Below are 14,279 nucleotides of genomic sequence, written 5' to 3'. Positions count from 1 at the left end.
ACCTTTTTCAAAACCTAGCAGGACCTAATCAATAACATTTTAGAATAAGCATTTTAATTGAGGAAGCAGATTCTCTCCCCTCTTTTTTTACTCTATTTTTATTCATTTATTAATTTATCTATTTACTTATTTTTACTAGTTTAAAGTTTTAATCTGCTGGCCTAGCTCTCTGTCTCATGGGTGGGGGTTGATTTGTTTTGAACCTAGTTTTGTAAAACTTGACTTGTTTGTATGGAATTTTGTTTGATTTTAATAAAATCAATAAAATAAAAAAAATGTATATCATCAGAGAGTCACCTTCTTAAAGTGGAAGGACTGTACTTAACTAGGATTTTCTTCTGTTGATTAACAGAAGGGTCTACTTCGAAAGTGCAAACAAAATTATACCAATCCTTCTCAATCAGTTATAAGTACAAACGGAAATTAATGGATTCAGTGTTATGCTATATGATATCTCTAAATTATCTTGAGCACAACTAGCCGAAGTGAAACTTACTGGAATAGATGAAGGTACTTCACATCAGCGGAGGTTAAAAAAAACAAAACAAGGAAGACGGAAGAACATTCTGAACAAATGCAGGATAAGATTATTGAAAAGCACCAAGAATTTATTCCATTAAACCAAGAATTATTTTAAGAACATGAGAATAATTACTAAAAAGAAAATCTATATGATAATGGACATCCTCCAAAAATGAGCATTCGGGTAATGTGGAGTCAAGTCAGGTAAGCTTCCAAGAAAAAAAAAACTGCCCAGACGGCACTAGAGAGAGGCCAGACAAAAAAGAATTGGTGTGAAAATGTTTTTGACAATTCTCATTTGGATTATGTCCAAGCTAAGATTCTAAATCCAAAACAAATTTTGTCACATACTACACACAGTGCAAATTATAGTGAAATATTTAGTTACAAAAGGTCAACAAAAATATAATTAAAAACAAAACACACATAAAACCTTCTGGCATGAATATGAGAACCGTTTTTACCTAATGCAGCATACCTCTCCCAGAACAGCTTAATCCAAAAACAGGTTCACCCATGCCATTGCAACTCTAAGTCATGAAGTCTTTGACTGGTCAATCGACCTATCCTCATCGGGATGTGGGAGGAAACCCATTCAAACAGAGGGGAAAATGCCAGCTTGATACAGGGTGGACTGGAATCCAGGGTCTGTATGCGTGAGGCAGCGGCTCAATGCCTCGTGGAACAGCATTCTAAATGGTAAACACAAAAAATTGTTAAATGTACTGGTCAGGACTCTTTTTATTGTCACTGTCAGGTGTCACCAGGAGATACTTTTCTACTGTATTCACTCACCACGTCTGGCTTTGTGCCCACCAACATGTCAGCAGGGCTGTAAATGTCTTACGTAAGATAAAATCTAATTCTGATTGTTAGCAAAACTGTACTTAACTGATTGCTCAAGGTGCCCGCCGGAGTTGTCTTTGTGTCCGTTGACGTCCGTCTTACTGCACGGTTTCCTGTTTTTCCCTTTGTTTATTACGCTTGAACTGTGTCGCCGCTGTTGCCCGTTTGTTCGGCACTCCGTTAAAGGCACTATACCTGTAGTCGCGAGTACATCGGCTTTGGCATCTCTCTGAATCTGTCGAAGCAATCAGATGCTCGCAAGGGAGACGCCCCCTGCTCGCGCGCTCTCGTATGTGCGTGCGTGCGCGCGCGCGTCGCTTCATCATTTTGCCGGCGCAGACTTGGGAGATTACGGTATCCAGGAGTTTCTCCGCTGTCGCGCGCGTATATAGGCAGAAGAGACGCTGGTGTGACAGATGTTAAGAGGACAGTGCGGTCGGACGATGAAACGCGAGCCGGGTAAGAGCATCCGCCGGACGAGGAGCCGTTTAGGAAAAGTGAGTGGGGTAGACGACACGCCGGCCTTTACCTGTTTGTGTCGCGCGTGTCTGTCGGTCCGTGTGTGCACGTTGTATGAGCAGGCAAACGGTCGGTCGCACAAGACCAGGGCGTGCATGCGTGCGTTTGGCGACAGCTTTACCTGAAGAGACCGCTTGCCGTGGTGCTGAAACTCACAAAGGAGTGGGAGCTTCGCTCGCTCCCTCCCTCGCTGTATCCTTTCTTTGCTGTTTCTCCCCCGCGGCATAGTGCTTCCATTCAGAAGGGCGAGACACAAATGAACAAGAGAAAGCAGACACGAGCTCTAATCTTGGGGGTCTCCGGAGAAAACAGGGCCGAGGAGCAGCAGGGTGTTCACCTTCCGCACCCCACGAATTGGCCTCCTGTTGGCTTCTGTCCGGCTGACCTGTCTCTTGACTGCAGCCCACTTAACTGTCTGTCTGTCTCACTCAGTTATTATCAAAGTGATTCCAGAAAGCGTGATTGTACGTATCCAAAGAGAATAAGAAACAACCGATACTACAGTAAAATATACGATGAAGCACCTGTACGCCAAACAAGATTTATTTTAAGAAGCGGCTCTCATAAAGAGCATCATTACAAACGCTCTGCAAAGTGTAATACATTCAAATTCTGAACGAAGCAGGCAGTGCACACGAATCACCTGAGAAGAGAAGTACAGCTATACCAACAGCTTGTGGTTCTCAAACAGTGCTGCACTACCGCACTGCTACTGAGAAGGAATCTGGCAAAAAACTGTAATTACATTGAAAGAGCATCACACCAAAAGAAGTGTTTTATATAGTGCCTGTCACAGCAAGCTCCATCACCAGTAAAGAATTACAATCCAGAAGAAGTTAAGCATTTCGCTAGAATCTCCTAGCAAGGAAAATATAGCAAATTCTATAGCCTCTTTCACAGTGATTTTACTATACAATGCTCAATTACAATTGAAACGATATCACACATTGGCTGGAAATGCAACAGAATAGGCATGTGGCTTTCACATGCCTGTTCTTAAGAGGCGCGTTTGGTGCTTGTCTGAGAGTGCAGGGACAAAGTTAGAGCCTAGAAATGAGAAGGACTCCAGTCAGTTAAGAGAATATTATAACAAGCCATTTGGTCCAAGGTGCTCATTGGTCTTATTCATCTCATTTCACCGAAACAGGATAAAGCTGAGTAAGAGAATGCCTCTTACTGAATGAGGCAGTGGTGGGTCTGCAGCCTGACTTAAGGGTGGGCCTTTTTGAATCAGCTTCCACTAAATAGTGTAGCAGCTGTTCACAGTAGACAACAAGGTTTGGGTGGATGTTTTCCTTAGGGAATACAGTATACGGCATGTATATCTTTTTAGTAAGTGGGCTGTAGTAAATCTGAAGTAAGTTCTACTTGCCTTGAGACACTTAGTGCTACAGATTTCTGGAAATAATACAATTAGATCACAGGCTTGTGCTGCTCCCAAATAATTGGCATTTCAGCCTCCATGGTCTCCAATGTCCCTTCCTAATCCCCAAGATGTGTATGTTAGGTTGTTTGACCCAGTGTGTACTGGCATACCATTCAGGGTTGATTTTGGCTTTGTGCTGTTGGGACAGGCATCAGCTCCCTGTGACGCTGAATTGGACTTGGGGATAGAAAAAATGTGTGGATGAATTATTGGCCTTTCAACATTTTCTCCCCAAAAATTGGAACTTTGTGGCATGGAAACGGTCCCGATGACATACCAGCCATGTCCGTTTAGATTTAAAATTTTTGACCGGCATATGATCACACCCTCACAAACTGATTTTTGCTTGAACACGGACTTGGTGGTGGTTTAAGCAGAGAGGGTGAATGTGCACAACACAGAGTTGCAGGTTCACTTGACCCTGCTGAGAGCACGAGTCCTATTGGAAGGATAAGTGTTTGGGGAAATTGTATTTCATTCCAAGAGAAGCGGTTTTCACAAGGAAGAAGGGTGCTTTATGAAATGACAACTGAGTGATTATAACCATTGACTTGGTGCAGAAGCACGTCTGTTTAAGGTTCCTTGGAATGGAAACATTGGTTTGTTCCTTTATTCAGTCTAAATCTGGACACATCTTTTTGGTAGATTACCATTGTCTTTCTTAGTGTTTAATAAATGTACTTTTAAATAAACATAGTAAAATGTTAAAGTACAAATAGGTTTTGCCATTGCAAGTGCCACTATTTTATGCATTTGTTTGGTCTGGTTACCAAGCAGTTAATATGTAAGGTCAATCAGAAATGTGCAATGCTTGGCATTACCAGGTCAACGGTATAAAAGGTCAGCATTATGCACTTAATGGTTTGTTCAAGTTCATGGATTCAACCTTGATAACTAGTGGCATTTCCCCTTAGTCTAAATTTGGTTTCTGTTTTTAAACTCTTTGTATCCTTTTGCCTACAGTCATTGACTTATGTTTTGGCCCAGTTTGTTCCATCTCAAAGAGATAGAAATCTGCTCTTAGAAAGAGTTGCATTTATAAAACTTTGATTGTGAAAATGTGTATGGCAAAAGACAGGAAAATACTTACAGCAAAAAAATCTGATGTATAAAACCTGGCATATCCACATTTCTACACAGTTCACAGTTTTGAAATCACCATCATCTTGTAAATGTTCATATGAGAGGGAGCCTCGAACTCCGCCTGGTTGCTGCCCTGAAATGCGCATACATAGAGAATGGTAATTAACCTCATACATATTCAGTCAGTATGCTGCAGAACTTCATTGCCTGGTAAAGCAGCCTACAGTACATCCAGAAAGTATTCACAGCGCATCACTTTTTCCACATTTGGTTATGTTACAGCCTTATTCCAAAATGGATTAAACTCATTTTTTTCCTCAGAATACTACACACAACACCCCATAATGACAACATGAAAAAAGTTTACTTGAGATTTTTGCATATTTATTAAAAAAAAAAAATTGAGAAAGCACATGTACATAAGTATTCACAGCCTTTGTCATGAAGCTCAAAATTGAGCTCAGGTGCATCCTGTTTCCCCTGATCATTCTTGAGATGTTTCTGCAGCTTAATTGGAGTCCACCTGTGGTAAATTCAGTTGATTGGACATGATTTGGAAAGGCACACACCTGTCTATATAAGGTCCCACAGTTGACAGTTCATGTCAGAGCACAAACCAAGCACGAAGTCAAAGGAATTGTCTGTAGACCTCCGAGACAGGATTGTCTCGAGGCACAAATCTGGGGAAGGTTACAGAAAAATTTCTACTACTTTCAAGGACCAATGAGCACAGTGGCCTCCATCATCCGTAAGTGGAAGAAGTTCGAAACCACCAGGACTCTTCCTAGAGCTGGCCAGCCGTCTAAACTGAACGATTGGGGGAGAGGGGCCTTAGTCAGGGAGGTGACCAAGAACCCGATGGTCACTCTGTCAGAGCTCCAGAGGTCCTCTTTGAAGAGAGGAGAACCTTCCAAAAGGACAACCATCTCTGCAGCAATCCACCAATCAGGCCTGTATGGTAGAGTGGCCAGACGGAAGCCACTCCTTAGTAAAAGGCAAATTGCAGCCCGCCTGGAGTTTTCCAAAAGGCACCTGAAGGACTCTCAGACCATGAGAAACAAAATTCTCTGGTCTGATGAGACAAAGATTGAACTCTTTGGTGTGAATGCCAGGCGTCACGTTTGGAGGAAACCAGGCACCGCTGATCACCAGGCCAATACCATCCCTACAGTGAAGCATGGTGGTGGCAGCAGCATGCTGTGGGGATGTTTTTCAGCGGCAGGAACTAGGAGACTAGTCAGTATAAAGGGAAAGATGACTGCAGCAATGTACAGAGGCATCCTGGATGAAAACCTGATCCAGAGCGCTCTTGACCTTAGACTGGGACGACGGTTCATCTTTCAGCAGGACAACGACACTAAGCACACAGCCAAGATATCAAAGGAGTGGCTTCAGGACATTTCTGTGAATGTCCTTGAGTGGCCCAGCCAGAGCCCAGACTTGAATCCGATTGAACATCTCTGGAGAGATCTTAAAATAGCTGTGCACCGATGCTTCCCATCCAACCTGATGGAGCTTGAGAGGTGCTGCAAAGAGGAATGGGCGAAACTGGCCAAGGATAGGTGTGCCAAGGTTGTGGCATCAGATTCAAAAAGACTTGAGGCTGTAATTGCTGCCAAAGGTGCATCGACAAAGTATTGAGCAAAGGCTGTGAATACTTATGTACATGTGATTTCTCAGGTTTTTTATTTTTAATAAATTTGCAAAAACCTCAAGTAAACTTTTTTTCACGTTGTCATTAAGGGGTGTTGTGTGTAGAATTCTGAGGAAAAAAATGAATTTAATCCATTTTGGAATAAGGCTATAAGATAACAAAATGTGGAAAAAGTGATGCGCTGTGAATACTTTCTGGATGCACTTTATCCCTTACGATGCATCGATCCTTATGCTGTGCTCTGTAGCTGAGCACGTAAGAGCAAGAGTGGCATTTTACTGCTTCTCCCCTGCATTTTGGGGATCAGGTAAAGGCACAAGGCACCCACTATCACCTGGCATATGTAATGACATGATTGCTGTGTTGATACATAGTACAATGGAGGATTCTGCCAGTTACCATACCAACAAGCTACTTTGCCTTAAAATGAATGAATCATGTGCTGGCCCAGGCCACTGAGCCATGATGATTGTCAGTCTCATTTTAGCATCACAAATGCCTTGTGGGTTAATGGAATATCACTGTTTACGGTTAACAAAAGCAGCTTCATTCTTTCTAAGTGCTCAAATTGCAATATGAGTACAGCAAATTGGTCCGATTACATTTGGGAAAACGAAACACAGTTGTCCAGTATTGGCTAAAACAGGGTGATGTTTTATGTATATGCACCCACACCATACAAAAGCTGAATGTAGCACCTCGTCAGTCAGTTAATGGCCTCCAGCACATCAGGCATAATGTAGCTGAAGTTTTGGCTGAAACAGTCCTGATCTGTTGGCCAGTTCCTCGAGAAGTGACAAGTAGCCGATATAAACTGACAAAAAACCAAAAAGGTTCAAAAGTGTAAATACGCAGAATTGGTCCTCTTGAAAGGGAACTACAATACAGTCTGGGCATCATATTCATCACTTTTGAGGTGCAATATGTTTGTTATATGGGTGAGTCATCATTTAGATTAGATTAGCAAAACTTCAGTAATTCCATGGGGCAATTCATTTAGGTAGTTTGGAAGCATTTCCGTACTTGAGCAAGGGTTTTGTCATTTCTTAGTCTCTCTGCAATGTTTTTCCTTCAAGTTTCCTTTTATAAATTTCAACTTTTGTTGTGAAAAGCATACACCAGTTTTATAAATCTGACCTTAGAAAAGGAGATATAAACAAAAGCTGTGCTAAAATCGTTAACAATAAATCAAGCCCATCTTTCATTTAGCCAAGAGACAAATTAAAAATTAAAGTCAAAATGCATAAAGGAAAAATAATTTGACCAGAAACACACATAAAAAAAGACTGACAATAATTTGTTTGTTTTTATCCAATGTTGAATTGTATGGACCCCCTTGTGTTGACCTTTATATGGTCACATAGTTGACATCATGTGCCATGCTGCAACAGAGGAGAGGACTCTGGGCAACCTTGTCATGGCAACAGACCACACAATTATCTGAACGTGGTGGTGCACACAACCAAAACGGTAAAAGAATGCAACATTTCAGTGGAGTGAGATAAAAATAAAACAATGTCAAAATGAGCTTTTCTGAGGTAGAAAACATCTCAATGAGCATAAACCTTCACCCAAATAGCCGCAGAAAAGGAATAAAAAATGAAAAACTGCCAGTCATGACACAATTTGCTTGTGGTTTTGACCTGCTCATTTGGTATCATGACTACCATTTTTGTTTCACACCTCCACTACCCATCACTTGATTCCAAAACTGCTGCTGCTCAGTACTGCCAGTACAGCCAAATTCTCAAGGGATTTTGGAAATATCCCATGAAACAGATCCCACAGTCCTTTTCACGTGCTGTTGTTTGCATTCATTATTCCACAGCACTTTTTTGTATTGCACTGACCAGGAGGAGTGGCACCCATCTGAACTGCCAGATACCATGTTGTGTCCAAGACAAGGTGTCTTTCAGCACCACCACTGCTGTGCTCAGCTGTTAGCCACCCAGCTGTAACTCTGATCCATTTGCTTAGCCTCACTTTTTCCATATATTTTTGGCCATTGAGCCATTTTTGACACCTTACTCATCTCACCTTAGCCTGACACAATCACATGTTAACATTCAAGTAGTGTGTCTGGTGTCCAGCACTTAGCCTTGCTTAAGATGACTTTTGACTCAACACAAATTGCCATCCTGTCGTCTTCAACTAATGTTATCCACACATACTGTATTATGTGGCCATTGACAGAGCAGTCAGTTACATGTGAAGGATATGTGTCCCTAATAAAGTGGCCTTACTGTCCTCCTCAGATAAGCCTAAGAGTAGCCCCACTGAGAAAGGGGTTTCAGCCCACCGCAGCAAACTATTCATATTTTTATATTTCTTTTGCACTTAATGTGTTTGCTGACTGAGTGAGGCTAATGGTGGCATAACTTTGAGAGCTTTAATTGATCAATCATGAACCTGCTCAGTTTGAGAGGGCAAACTGATAAAAAAGAAATTTCAAATTTATCATGCATTTGGCTTGTACAGAAATAAAGGAAATGCAGCACTAGGCCATTTTATAGGATCACCCAAGATGGCTAGTTGCCTCCCTCGGAAAGGGGATATTAAAGCAGAAATAGTTCCATCAGCATGCACTTCCTACTTAGTCATTTTCTATGACTTTATTCTAACCCCTTGCTATGTTGGAAGCCCCAAAGATACTGTTGTCCAGGAGCAAGCGCTACCTTAGTTAGAACCATGATGGACATGTCTCTGGTCTGTCATCATTCTAACTTCCTCAGAGGACAAGTGCCATGAGACTGGCGATGCTGTTCCACCAGTTAGTCTTCGTTTTATTTAGTACATTGTGTTACTTGACTCCCGGATTTTGTATCAGTTCAGCCTTCCTTCTTTCATGCATTAAGATGTACCTCGCCTGTTTTCCAGAGCCAACTCCAAGAGAAATTCCCCTCAAGAATGACCAGCAGGCTGGCCTTTGTTCCTTTCATTTTCTCATCTTGACATCCGTCACAATCCCCCTTGCTACACATAGGCCCCTTGCTCGCTCGTTTATCCTGTGTGTCACACAGTGTTTGGCACTCAGGGGTCTCTCTGGCGAGCTATTTTTAGGACAGCAAGGATTTCCAGATCATTTTGTTTCCTCTTATAATATTTGTGCAGAATGCTGCATTTTCCCACAGTTTGTAAAGGTTGGAGGACTGCGTCACCTGCTTTAGTGGACAGTGATCTGGGAGCTTTCCTTCTGCACGTGAGACCCTCGGTATTTCCTGCCTACATGTAGTTGCAGAAGTTGTGGTCAGGCTGGTGTAGACATAGTGTGCAGCTGGCATAGGTGAGAATGAAGCATCACTGCTAGTAATTCTCACCTTCCCTCTTCTTTGAAGCAGACTGAGTCTGTTGGGTGTGGCCCGATAGCTTTGGATAGCTTTGGATTTGGTGCAGTCATCCTGAAGGCAAATCGATTGAAGGAGTAGCACAGACAGCCACAAAGCAGAAACAGGGAGCCTGGAGCTCCTCAGATGACAGCAGACCTTCACTTCTTAGCAATTTTACCCACACATCCTCTTTTTTTTAATGCTGACATTTCTTTCTGCTGAACAAAGGGAAACTCAAAGCATTTATAGTTTTTGCAGCTGTCATTCTTTCGCAGAAAACCGTCAGAGATTGTGTAACCAGAGGAATAAAACACAATGCAAAGGTCCGTAGGATTGACAATTCAAAATCCTGACAGACTGTGCGCTTGAATTAACATTTGAATGATTTTCTTTTTGGACTAAGCCACTTCTATCACCTCTATTCCTACTTTTCCATTTCTGTTTGGGACTCTTGAAAGCAGTTTGTACCATTTACCTATTAGTGGCGCTGGACACGTTCACCTGACCCATCAAAGGCGCTTTTCCACTGCATAGTACGGCACGACACGGTTCAGTTCAGCTCACTTTTGGGGGGTTTTCCACTGGGAACAGTACCTGGTACCTGGTCCTTTTTTTAGTACCACCTCAGCCGAGGTTCCAAGCGCCGAACCGTTACCAAAACGTGACGTGTAAACTCTGCTGGTCACTGGTTGGCCGGAGAAAATTGTCATTACTGCGTCACTGAACTTGCGACATGAGACACAACAGACCCGCTATATTTTTAGCACAGCCAGCGAAGGTTCGGACACACCATTTTGTTTTAACCAAAAATGGCTGTTTCGTGGTCTATTGAGGAAGTACAGACGTTCCTCTCGTTGGTAGCCAAGGAGCGGATCCAGCGAGAGCTGGATGGGGCGACGCGGAATGAAAAAGTTTTTCAGGAGGTCGCTAAGCTCTTGGGCGCACATGGCTACCATCGGACTTACATACAGTGTAGGGACAAGTTAAAAAAAATGAAGAGCGAGCAGTAGAGGCAGCGCAACTATAACGACACGTGAATAATCCCGCCCACTCTAAAGCGGTACTAAACTGCAGTCGAAACGCAAACCGAGCCGAACCAAGGTGAGCTGCACTGAACCGTGCTGTGCCGTACTATGCAGTGGAAAAGCGCCACAAGACAGCGTAAAGGTCCCATGAACGAGTTCCATGATGCACCTGCTTGCTGGGGTTTACCAGTTGGGTGTGCCTCTGGCTGAATGTTTCTTACTTCCTGTCTTGGCCACCAGTTGTCAATAATGTTGCTTTGTTCTGCCAGCTATGAATAAGTAAAAAGATGAGAGGAGAGAATAGCATGATGTAGGCCTTTCTTTTCAAAGTACTGTAGTTGAAATATAGAATATGTTTTGGAAATGAAAAGCTGACATCCAGGATACAGTTAGGATGTTTGGTACATTTTAGATCACTTCAAAAATAAAAAGAAACAGCATATAAAAGAATGGAATGCTAACACAGGCATGCGCATAATGTAATATATATAATATATAATACTGTATAATATAAAATATAGATGTCCTCTTAAATGGGAAAGGGGGGAAGGAAAAGTGTATATACCGTACATTCAGAAGGGAATGACAGTGAGTACAGTACGCCTTGGTGTTTGACGACACATCGTCCACAATTTGGAGACTGCCACTGCATTCAGAGGTGTTGTAGGTGTTTTTTGGTTTTTATTTTTTGACAGGCCCGTTAATACCGGCTTTGCAGAACTTTAAGATTATTAAAAGATAGTTATTGAGAGAAGTATTTTCTTTTGTTGTTTATATAATAGTATACAGTGCATCTGTTCTGTGCCCTCTATGCCAGTTGTTTTATAAAACTGTTGTTGAATTTGTATTTCAGTCTGTGTGCCAGTTCTGACGGACGTCTGGCTGGGCATGAATATTGAACTGGCACTATGCATTCCAGAGAGATTATACTAATGAGCAGAATCACAATAAAGGCCATTAGAAAGTTCTAGTGCCACTTGCTATTCTGTGTGGCAGTGCGCCTATGATCCCACGTTATTGATACAAGCTTTGTGAAAGATCTACAATAAGTGTCCATATTGACAGGTCTCAGACTGTGAGCAGACACCTGTAAAGTGTCTTTCCCCAAACACTTGTTGGCTATGTAAAAAAAAGAGCTCAGCATTTCTTGGTATTTTTTCATTTAAGATAAATGATACTAGAGAGATATGTGACAGTTTTATGCCCCTCTTACCTTATAATGCCTGTACTGTTTCTGTGTTGATGGACTGTTTTTTTTTAGCTGCTATCTGTACTTTGAATGCTAGTCATCTCCCACAGTTGCTGTGCACTTCTTTGGTTTGTCATCATTTGTTTGAGCCTTTAGTGTTAGCAATTCTAGATGTTTTGTACAGTAATTGATAAGAAGATTTACCACCCAGCTTCAGTTTTTCTCTAAAAGCCATCACATGATGAGTGTCCTGATTTCTTAACCTCTTTGCTGTGTGTAGGCTGTCTTAGTTGCCTGCCTCCATGGTTATTTAACACAGGCCTGTGATGCACTTAGTGTTTGATTTAGGCTGTTCTTGAACAATGCGTTTCAAATTGGCCCCATCTTCCTTTGGCCCTGAATTTGACTCAGGCTATCTTCTTTTATAGCTAGTTAACACAAATTACACTGCAGTGATAAGAGGGTGTTGGGGAGCTTTCTTTTTAAATAAATAAAATAAATGGTTGTTTCAGTGGACATCCCTTATTACAATAGCCCTAAGGAGCTATGCCATATAAGCAGCCTGAGATCACATGGCAAATGCTGACACATATAACTTACAAAGGCTGAGTTCATTTGTGTAACATCTCACATACAATACCTTGTGTGGATATGAAAAGTAATAAAATATCTGGATAGATTAAAAGTCTTTGGCAAGTGAGTAGGCACTACTTATATAGACAGTACAGTTAATGAAAGAGTTAAATATCATATGATCATAGATCATCTCTATGATGGAAGGTGTTTGCTACATAGAAGAGCATACAGGCTGGTAAGACAGTGAAAATGTCCCTTACAGTGAGTAGAGATATAAAAAAGGTGCAGACCTCACAGGCAGTGCTGAAGCATTGTGCACTTTACAGTATGCCCCATCAAAAGCATGACATTTAAGGCTATTGTGTTTTAGTATTTAGGTTTAGAATATCTTCCTGCATTTTTGTAACTTTACCTGTATGTCCATCCATCTTCAAAACTGCTAATCCAATTCAGGGTTATGGGGTTCTATTACATTAAGTGAAAAAACCAAATCTGCATTTGTTGTGGTTCTAACTGAAGCATGTGCCATGGTTCCCGTCCACATTATATTTCACACAGCCGGTTACAAGGTGCAAGATCACATTTGGTCCTTGATGCTCATGACCTGCTGGGTGGCAGTTGGTTTCAGAGTGGCAGCCTGAGAAAACACTCGTGACCTGCCACAGTAACATACAAGTTAGTCAAACTGTTTGAAATCTCTGGGAGCATGTTTTCTTATTATTGAGTCTAATTGTGCTTAAAGAGTAAATATCAGAATACAAGAAGTAAAACACAAATCAGTTAAAAATACAATCAGTACAATATTCCAAAAATGACATTACTGTGCAGATGCAAGAGCTGGAGTAGATGATTATCATACACTGGAGCAGCCTTACAGTTGGTGCCATATCTTCAACGAGTGAGGCCCAGCTGAATTGCTGGTAAATATATAAAGATGGTTTATTGACGGCTGGAGTGCAGAGCAAGGCACAACAAGAGGAATTTGAGAAAGATTTGGTTTCCAAGGTGAACCAAGCAGGTTATGCTCTATTATCTTGTTTTTTCCTTATTCTCAAAATATGAACGTTTGCAACCCAATGTTAGGCAATGCCACACAACCCTCTCTTTAGATATTTTTTTAACATGTGGCCCTTCTTGCATTCAAATACACACAATACAATTGAAATATATTTCAAATTGAATTCATCTGAAATGTTTTTTTCCTAGTTGAGCCAATTAAATGATTTGTGTGTTTTGCCTTGGCAGAGTGCTATGTGACTCTTCTTTCCCCTTTTGTACTCTTTATTGTGCAGACGTTATCAGAATGACTCAAATTCCATAGATTTACCACTCTTTATAGGGTATTGTACTTTAGCACTTCTCCCAGCCTTCCCTTCCACATCTGTAACCTCAGGCAATTAGATATTGGACAAGCAGGAGTTAAGTTACAACTTCTAAATAGTGTATGATTCATAATATTCATAAAATAATAACAAAATACATGTGAATATTGGAAACTTTACAGCATGATAAATGCTAGATGTGTTGTTTCAGGCGGCACAAGGACTTGCAGTTACTCAAATATCTCTGGTTTGATCATCATTTCTTGTCATCTTTCTTCAGGGCGGGCCACATGCCTGTCCCAGTATAGCTGCCATGGTGTGCTCGTCATTTTGTTCTTTTCATGGTGTGTGAGAGAGAGTGGGGTGGCAGTAAAATTACTGATTTTATTCATTCCTGTCCAAATACTTAGACCAATAGGGCGTCGTGGTACGGAATGGCTTCTGATTCAAAACCAATCCCAAACAGCCAACTTTAAATAGATAGATAGATAGATAGATAGATAGATAGATAGATAGATAGATAGATAGATAGATAGATACTTTATTAATCCCAAGGGGAAATTCACATAATCCAGCAGCAGTATACTGATACAAAAAAAAAACAATATTAAATTAAAGAGTAATAAAAATGCATTTAAAAACAGACAATAACTTTGAATAATGTTAGCATTTACTCCCCCGGGTGGAATTGAAGAGTCGCATAGTGTGGGGGAGGAACGATCTCCTCAGTCTGTCAGTGGAACAGGACAGTGACAAAAGTCTGTCACTGAAGCTACTCCTCTGCCTGGAGA

The 14,279-nt window shown here is 41.3% G+C and overlaps 1 protein-coding gene and 1 long non-coding RNA gene across 4 annotated transcripts in view; one reads left to right on the top strand and one right to left on the bottom strand.

Annotated features, from left to right (window-relative positions):
* Positions 1–590: 590 nt before the first annotated feature.
* LOC120531302 lies at positions 591–1,653 on the bottom strand. Its single transcript, XR_005634091.1, has 2 exons — positions 1,415–1,653; positions 591–1,214 (listed from the first exon to the last, which is right to left on the bottom strand). It is a non-coding gene; the product is annotated as an uncharacterized LOC120531302 (long non-coding RNA).
* A 50-nt stretch (positions 1,654–1,703) lies between these two features.
* The window catches only part of LOC120531298 (SH2B adapter protein 2), a 74,649-nt gene continuing 62,073 nt past the window's right edge, over positions 1,704–14,279 (top strand). Inside the window, exon 1 of one of the 3 annotated variants that reach the window (XM_039756574.1) lies at positions 1,704–1,827. The gene's annotated coding sequence lies outside the window, so the exon portion shown is untranslated. Of the gene's footprint in view, positions 1,866–14,279 lie in introns of all 3 variants that reach the window. The other 2 variants (XM_039756568.1, XM_039756569.1) reach the window with 2 other exon arrangements.

The sequence above is a fragment of the Polypterus senegalus genome, chromosome 6 (assembly GCF_016835505.1).
Source record: "Polypterus senegalus isolate Bchr_013 chromosome 6, ASM1683550v1, whole genome shotgun sequence".
NCBI classification, from domain to species: Eukaryota; Metazoa; Chordata; class Cladistia; order Polypteriformes; family Polypteridae; genus Polypterus; species Polypterus senegalus.
This window is presented reverse-complemented; position numbering and strand designations above follow the sequence as displayed.